An 8586-nucleotide genomic window follows, 5' to 3' on the forward strand; every position below is an offset into this window, starting at 1 on the left:
CTCAGAAGACGGGAATTCCAGGCAGGGGACAATCAGGGCCAGCTAACCCCTCCCATCAAAGGATTCCCCCCCCCCAGGCAGGAAGCAGCCAGGCCTTGAAGCTGAAAGGCTATTCAATACTAATCAAGGTGGTCAATGGCAACATTTTGGTCTAAAACTACAGGGTGTTTGAAAAAGAACTCCCTAGTTTCCATTTAAATTAAATGGAAACTAGGGAGTCCTTTGTATTTAGCTGCTTGTGATTCATTTATTTCATCCCTTTTAAACTCATTTATTATGCCATGCTTTTGACATGAAATAAATAAAATGGCAACATTCACACTTTCCTCCAACAGACAAGAGTTCTTTCCTTCTCCCTCCCTGGACATCATCCCACAGATATATAAAAACTTCACTTGCCTAGTTTCCAACAGACCCCACAGCCTCTGAGGATGCCGGCCACAGATGCAGGCGAAACGCCAGGAGAGAATGCTTCTGGAACATAGCCAGGCAGCCCAAAAGACTCGCAGCAACCCAGGGATTCCGGCCATGAAAGCCTTCGACAAGAGGCCTGGGCCCACTCGGGCCCTTCCTTTTGGACTCCAACTCCCACCATTCCTCACAGCCTCGGGCCCCTTCCTTTCCCCCCTCAGCCGCTGACGCATCTCCTTCGCCTTCTCCTCCTCGCTTAAGCGGCTGAGGGGGGAAAGGAAGGGGCCCGAGGCTGTGAGGAATGGTGGGAGTTGGAGTCCAGAACACCCGGAGGGAGGGCCCAAGTTGGCCCAGGCCTGCTCTGGGGACATCTTGCCTTTTTATTATTATATTACTATATTATTATTTTTAATATATTGTACTATTATACTATTACTGGTTGTGAGGGATTGTGGGAGTTGGAGTCCAAAACTCCTGGAGGGAGGGCCCCAAGTTTGCCAAGACTTGGTTGAAGGAGACTTGGTTGGTCCAGATTTAACTCTCTAAGAACTGACATTGTTGGTTATCTGGATCCTTTCCAATCTGGCTTCAGACCGGGTCATGGAAGAGAAACCGCTTTGGTCGCCTTCGTGGATGATCTACATGGAGAGCGTGACGGGGAGAGTGTGACCCCATTAACTCTCCTGGACCTTCCAGCGGCCTTCGATACCATTGATGGTGGTCTCCTTCTGGGAAGGTTTGAGGGGATGGACCAGGATCATAGAATCATAGAATCGTAGAGTTGGAAGAGACCTCATGGGCCATCCAGTCCAACCCCATTCTGCCAAGAAGCAGGAAATCGCATTCAAAGCACCCCTGACAGATGGCCATCCAGCCTCTGCTGAAAACCCTCCAAAGAAGGAGCCTCCACCACAGTCCGGGGGAGAGTTCCACTGCTGAACAGCCCTTCTCACTGTGAGGAAGTTCTTCCTGATGTTCAGGTGGAATCTCCTTTACTGTAGTTTGAAGCCATTGTTCCATTGCGTCCTAGTCTGCAGGGCAGCAGAAAACAAGCTCCCTCCCTCCTGCCTATGACTTCCCCTCACGTATTTGTACATGGCTATCATGTCTCCTCTCAGCCTTCTCTTCTGCAGGCTAAACATGCCCAGCTCTTTAAGCCACTCCTCGTAGGGCTTGTTCTCCAGTGCCCTCCTCTGGACACTTTCCAGCTTGTCAACATCTCCCTTCAACTGCGGTGCCCAGAATGGGACACAGTGTGATTCCAGGTGTGGTCTGACCAAGGCAGAATAGAAAGAGGGGGAGCAGGACTTCCCTGGATCTAGACGCTATTCCCCTATTGATGCAGGCCAGAATCCCATTGGCTTTTTTAGCAGCCGCATCACATTGTTGGCTCATGTTTAACTTGTTGTCCACGAGGACTCCAAGGTCTTTTTCGCACACACTGCTGTCAAGCCAGGCATCGTCCCCCATTCTGTATCTTTGATTTCCATTTTTTCTGCCGAAGTGAAGTATCTTGCATTTGTCCCTGTTGAACTTCATTTTGTTAGTTTCGGCCCATCTCTCTAGTCTGTCAAGATCGTTTTGAATTCTGCTCCTGTCTTCTGGAGTGTTAGCTATCCCTCCCAGTTTGGTGTCGTCTGCAAACTTGATGATCGTGCCTTCTAACCCTTCGTCTAAGTCGTTAATAAAGATGTTGAACAGAACCGGGCCCAGGACGGAGCCCTGCGGCACTCCACTTGTCACTTCTTTCCATGATGAAGACGACGCATTGGTGAGCACCCTTTGGGTTCGTTCGCTTAGCCAATTACAGATCCACCTAACCGTAGTTTTGTCTAGCCCACATTTTACTAGTTTGTTTGCCAGAAGGTCGTGGGGGACTTTGTCGAAGGCCTTACTGAAATCCAGGTACGCTACATCCACAGCATTCCCTGTATCGACCCAACTCGTAACTCTATCGAAAAAAGAGATCAGATGAGTCTGGCATGACTTGTTTTTGGTAAATCCGTGTTGACTATTAGCAATGACCGCATTTGTTTCTAAGTGTTTGCAGACCACTTCCTTAATGATCTTTTCCAGAATCTTGCTTGGTATTGATGTGAGGCTGACCGGACATTGGTAATTGTTTGGGTCGTTCTTTTTTCTCTTCTTGAAGATAGAGCGGGACCACATTCGCCCTCCAATCTGCTGGGACTTCTCCCGTTCTCCAAGAACTCTCGAAGATGATTGCCAGTGGTTCTGGAATAACTTCCGCTAGTTCCTTCTATACTCTTGGATGGAGTTGATCTAGCCCTGGCAACTTGAATTCGTTTAGAGCGGCCAGGTGTTCCTGGACAACTTGTTTCCCTATTTGGGGTTGGATTTCCCCCAATCCTTCGTCCATTCCATGTTGCTGAGGTTGAAGATGGCTTTCTTTTTGTGAGAAGACCGAGGCAAAGAAGGCATTGAGCAGTTCTGCCTTTTCCCTATCCCCTGTCGCCATCACCCCATCTTCTCCTCGCAGAGGCCCTATCGCCTCCTTTTTCTTCCTTTTTCTACCAACGTAAGCAAAAAGTCCACAAATCAAGCCAGGAAGTCAGTCCAGAACTCAGAGTCAATGGATCGGGATACAGCAGAGTGCAGCACAGGGTGGCAGGAGCCAGGCCAGAGTCCAGAAGTGAAACCGAGGCAGCGGAGCCAAGATCCTGGACAACAGGATGAAGGCATGCCACTATCTGATCCCAACGAGCCGGTCTTTTCCAGAACTCTTTCATTTTTTAATTATTTTTTTTTACTTTTGTAAAATAAATTATTCCATTTATAATCCCGCAGACATATAATATCCAAAGCGCTTAATCTTTTCCCCTCATTAATCTCGTTATATCTGCTCTAAATTTCAGTTCTATATGTATATAGTTCTCTCATTCACCACTGTGCTCCCCTCCCCCTGAGCCACTTCTTTTTATATTTTCATTTCCTCTTCCGGAGGTGATTTTCCATCCTTTTAAAATCCTCTTTCAATAAAACTTTTCAATATTATCAACTTATAATAGGCCCTTGCCCATCCTGGCTTATAAAATCAAGGGACTGGCGGAGTGGGAGAAGGTGCTGGTGATGCCTCCTTGACGCAAGGCATAAGGCCAAGGACAGCGTTCCCTCACTATTTCGCAGTTCGTTTTTTGCGGATCTGCTGTTTCACGGTTTTTCAATAAATTATAAAAGACTATTATAAATCATAAAAAATTACAATTTACCAGCCTAAGGAAGGGAGGAAGGAGAAGCCAAAGGGAGAGAAAAGGAGCCCAAGCGGCAATGGTAGGAGAAATAGGCGACTTATCAACACACGATTGGTTGATAAAGACTTAAAACAGAGCATAAATACATAGCATCCCTACTTTGCGGATTTTCACTTATTGCGAGTGGTCCTGGAACCTAACCCCACGATAAGGAGGGAACGCTGTATTTTCAAGGAGGCAGTAGTAAGACCTCTTTTGAAGAAACTAGCACTGGATCCCACCCAACTTAACAACTTTAGGCCAGTGCGAGGGACTTCCTACAGCCAAAGAAACCGCAGACCTATTCCTTCATCATGTGTTCCGACTACATGGCCTACCGAAGAGTTTGGTCACAGACCGTGGATCTCAATTCACCTCCCGTTTTTGGAAGGCCCTTCAAAAACTATTGGGCATTGACTCACGTCTATCCTCAGCTCACCACCCTCAAACGGATGGGCAGACTGAGCGCACCAATGCTACTTTGGAACAATATCTCTGCTGTTATGTCAACTACCAACAGGACAATTGGGCCTCCCTGCTACCGCTTTCAGAGTTTGCATTCAACAATGGTGTCCAGAATTCAACCAAAGAAGCCCCGTTCTTTGCAAACTACGGTTTCCATCCCCGTTTCTTTCCTCTCGTCGTGGAGACCTCAGAAGTTCCCGCAGCGGAGGATTGGCTACAGGAACTCACAGCAGTACAAGAACTCTTGCACCAGCAACTTGATCAAGCCAAGGAGGGTGTAGGGTGTAGGGTTTGGCTGTAGGAAGTCCCTCGCAAGGAATGAAATGGGCCATCTTGGTGAAAAGGTCCACCACCACTAGGATCGTGGTGAATCCAAGGGATGGTGGTAGATCTGTGATAAAATCCGCTGAAATTATCTCCCACGGCTGAGAGGGTGTGGGGAGGGGATGTAAGAGTCCCGTTGGCTTCTCCCTTCATGTCTTGGAGCACTGGCATATAGGGCAAGAGTTGACATAGTTTTCTACATCCTTGCGAATCCTGGGCCACCAGAAATCCCGTAGAATTAAGTGCATGGTTTTAAACAGTCCAAAGTGCCCGGCAGGTTTGCTGTCGTGGCACAAGTTGAGAGCCTTTTCTCTTCCAGTCCCTGGAGGAATATAAACATGGTTTCTATAGCATAATAAACCATTCTTAAGTGAAAATGGGAATCGTAGTCCTTGTCGAATCTGTTCTTGGGCCCAGGCGTCTGTCTGTTGACTGGTCCTGATCTCCTGGGTGAAAAGAGAGTCCGTGGATGAGGGTTTTGGGTTAGGAGAAGCTGGCTCAACTGAAGTGGATTTGGTATTTCCCACCGTGAGCGTGGCAAAGTTCTCGGGTTGCAACAATTGGGTTAGGGTTAGGGTTAGGTATAAGTAATTTTTTTTTTTAGGTATAAGTAATTTTTATTATAATAAATACGTACTACAAAGACATTTGCTAACAATTACAATTAAGAACAATCAAAAAAGAAATACTAAATTTTACAATGCTTGCAACAATTAAATTTTTTTCCTTTACAGTTACATGACCGAGTTTTGTCTTTCTTTACATTTTTCTTATTCGGTTTCAATTACAAATAAAATTACAAATACATATATACATCTCAGTGATTATATATTTTTGTATTTATTATGGCTAACTATATGTTCCAACTGCAAACACGTTAGGTGATCCCCGGCGTGGTCTCTGCCAGCCAAGGCCAGAACTTCTTCCATTTTCTTGAAGGCATCCTCACTTGTTCCGTTTTACTCACAGCTCCCATTTCTTCTGCTACCCAATTTACACTAAATGCAACATTTACTGGCTTTTGAGTTGTTATTTTCCTGCTTCTCAGGAAAACCAGAACCAAAAGAACATAAAAGTTGATCAAACTTGTCATTGACCAAAGAACATTCTTCAGGACCACAACGACCTGCAGCCCCATTGCCAACAGTGGAAGGATCCCATTCTGTCTAGCAGCCATCCCCAGGCCCCTCACGTTCCATGTAGTAATTGTCAGGGAAACCATGACTGAGTCGAATTAAAGGACTCAAAACCTGCTCTGTCGATACTATTGGAAATACTATTGAGAAAACTAAATCTATCCTTTACTGCAAGATTACACAAAAAAATTCCAAATTGCAAACAAAGTTTCTGATTTTCTCTCCCAAACAAGTTTAACATTAAGATTTTGACCTTGTTTATGTTTAACATTGGCTTTCTAGTTCTGACCGAGTCTTCTCTACCCCCTCCGGAGAAACCGAAGGTGTAGCCTCACAGGTTTGGGGTAGGGATAAGGATGGGAGGGATGGGGAAGGAGGGAATGGGGAAGGAGGGGATGGGGAAAGTGGGCCTGGGTGAGGGAGGGAGGGTGGGGAAGGGGGAGGGAGCAAGGCAGGGCATCAGGGGGACCAGGGTAGGGAGGGGGAGGGAAAGGGGGGAAAGGTCTGTCTTCCCTTGCCTCTTTCCCAGTCTCCTGAGTAAAACCTTCCGTTCCCGAGAACAACAAGGGCGAAACTCCACTCGGTGTCTCTTCAATTACAGTGCCTACTTGCATTGGTTCAGATGAAACCAGAGAAGTCTCCACCGTCTGTTCCGCTGTTGTTACTACCTCTACCTCCCCTTTCTCTTTCTTTCTCTCCTTCTCCTGCTTTTTTGCTTTATTTTTCTTCTTCTTCCTCTGTTCCTTTGCCAAAAGACCCTGAGCGTCTGCTCCCCTCTCCATCACCTCAGCAGCCTCCAACATTTCCTCATTTGTCACTTCCTCCATTGGAAATCTGTCTTCTCCCCCACCAGCTTCCTCCCTTTCTGCCAATACTTGGAATCTATTTATCTGCTCATTAGGGCCCCTTTCCTGCCCCTCCTCCTGGCCCTTCTCTTGCCTCCGGACCTCCTTCCCCTGCACCACGCTCCATTCGAGGTCCCCGGCCTCACTCTGGACACTTTCCATCGTAGGCTCTGAACCTCCCGCTCCCTGTTTTTCTCTGGATGACAAATCCTCCCTCCTCATCCTCAAGGCCTCCCTCAACACTCTGGTGTGCTCTCTGGCCTGGGCTCGTTCTTTCCCCGTTTTGGCGACATGTTGGGCCTTCTCAAAGACCCCCTCGTCCTGCTGGTTATAATATGCCTGGGGGCACCAGAAATAAGTATGACCTAAGTCACCACAGAAATTACACCTGATGCTACTGTGACAGGTTGCCGTGTGGTGGCCCCTTATCCCACACCGTGAGCACAAGGATGAGGTGCAAAGGCGCCTCTGATGGTCATAAGAACCACACTGGAAACAGGCCTGCGGTTGACCAGCATACCTAGTGATCCCTCTATCTGCCCCTAAAAAGAAATATTTGGAGAGCTTCCCATGCCTGTATTCGGGATCCTCGTTCTTAAATGAGACCACACACCTATATTCCCCAGTCCAATAGCCCTGCTCATCCTCCTTCTTTTCTGGCCCTGACAAAATGACAGCGTATTTAGAAACCCATCTAGCCACATCTTGGGCGGGGATCGTGGTAGTTCTAAAGCTTATAGTCAAGACTTTAGTGTCTCCCCTAAATAACGGGATCATCTCATATTCTGCCAAAAGATCCGGCATCACACTTTTAACTGTTTTGCAGTTCATCCAGAAGTCCCTATAGACCTTTTCGGAAGCGAGACAAACATCTATTTCTTTAGACCCCGGGAGCTGAATGATTGCTAATACATCCTCCTTGTTGGCCTCCAAAACCTCCTTCAGCAGTTTCTTCGATAAATAACTCCTCGACCCTCTCTCTGGATCCGACCCCAGATATCTGAAGCGTACCACATAACGCAATCTGGGGTTCCTCACCTCGGATGCTTGGCCAAAGAAAAGGTCGAGATATTCCTCCTCTTCGGTCAAATTCCGAAAACCATAGGGCCGTGGGCCAGGGTTCCCACCGGCCTTCCCCGCCACATTAGCATAGGTCTTCCCTCCCTGTTTCTGCTGTTGTGGTTTCGAAGAACCTGGAGTTGCCTTCCCGTAAAACTTCCCCCCTCGACTCTGGTCCCTTTCCCTTTCTTCTGAATGTCCATCCAAACCAGACTTTTTACTCACATTGATCTCACCCACTCCTCCATCGACCTCCGAGGCATGTCTAGTCCCATTGTCCATAGTCTCAGGCTCCTGGAGGAACCTCCTCCCTCTCGGTGCCAGTTCCGTTAATGCTTCCTCAGCGATAGTTGGGATCGAAACTAAGTCCTTCATAGGGGGAAAACCCCCAAGGTCCACAACATCCTCCAAAGCATTCCCCCCAGCCACACTGTCTGGAAGCATCGGACCAAATCCCTCCTCCCCAACACGTAAACCCTTTCCCGTTTTCTCAGCCACTGCCCCCAGTTCAGAGTCCACCTGATCTGCCCAGTCCCGTTCTCTTCTGGGCTTCTTCGTGGCCCTTTTGGGAGTCCCGGCATCAAGGTCTGAACCACTGATATCACTAAGAGTCCCCCCTCTTTGCCTCACTTTCTCCTGGATCTTTCTCCCCTGATCCTTGGGTCTGGCTCCCAAGGAAAGAGGAGTTGAGGTCAGAGATCCCGAACGGTTGTCCTCCACCCGGTTCTGTTCTCTTTCTCCACTCTGGATGCCTTTCTGCGATCCGCATATTTCTCCTCCCCTCGGATCGAAGCCCAGCTGCTTGGAAATCTTCTGCCGTTGTTGTAGATCCGCCACAACGGTCAGGAGCCACTCCATCAAAGCTTCTCTGGATACCATCTTGCTCGTGTTGTCCACTTGGGCCCAGACCAAAGGAGTCTGATTCTCGAGAGAACATTGCCATATCCGGTGAATCTCTTGAAAAGTCTTAATCAACTGGGCCTCCGAAAGCCAGTCGGGTAAAACGATGACAGAAGTCTTGGGCTTCCTGGCCAGGAGCAGGTGTTGGGTAATCTCCAAGGACAAGGTTCGGGCATGAGCCACTTGATTTTGGGA

The sequence above is a fragment of the Anolis carolinensis genome, chromosome 3, assembly GCF_035594765.1.
Source record: "Anolis carolinensis isolate JA03-04 chromosome 3, rAnoCar3.1.pri, whole genome shotgun sequence".
NCBI classification, from domain to species: domain Eukaryota; kingdom Metazoa; phylum Chordata; class Lepidosauria; order Squamata; family Dactyloidae; genus Anolis; species Anolis carolinensis.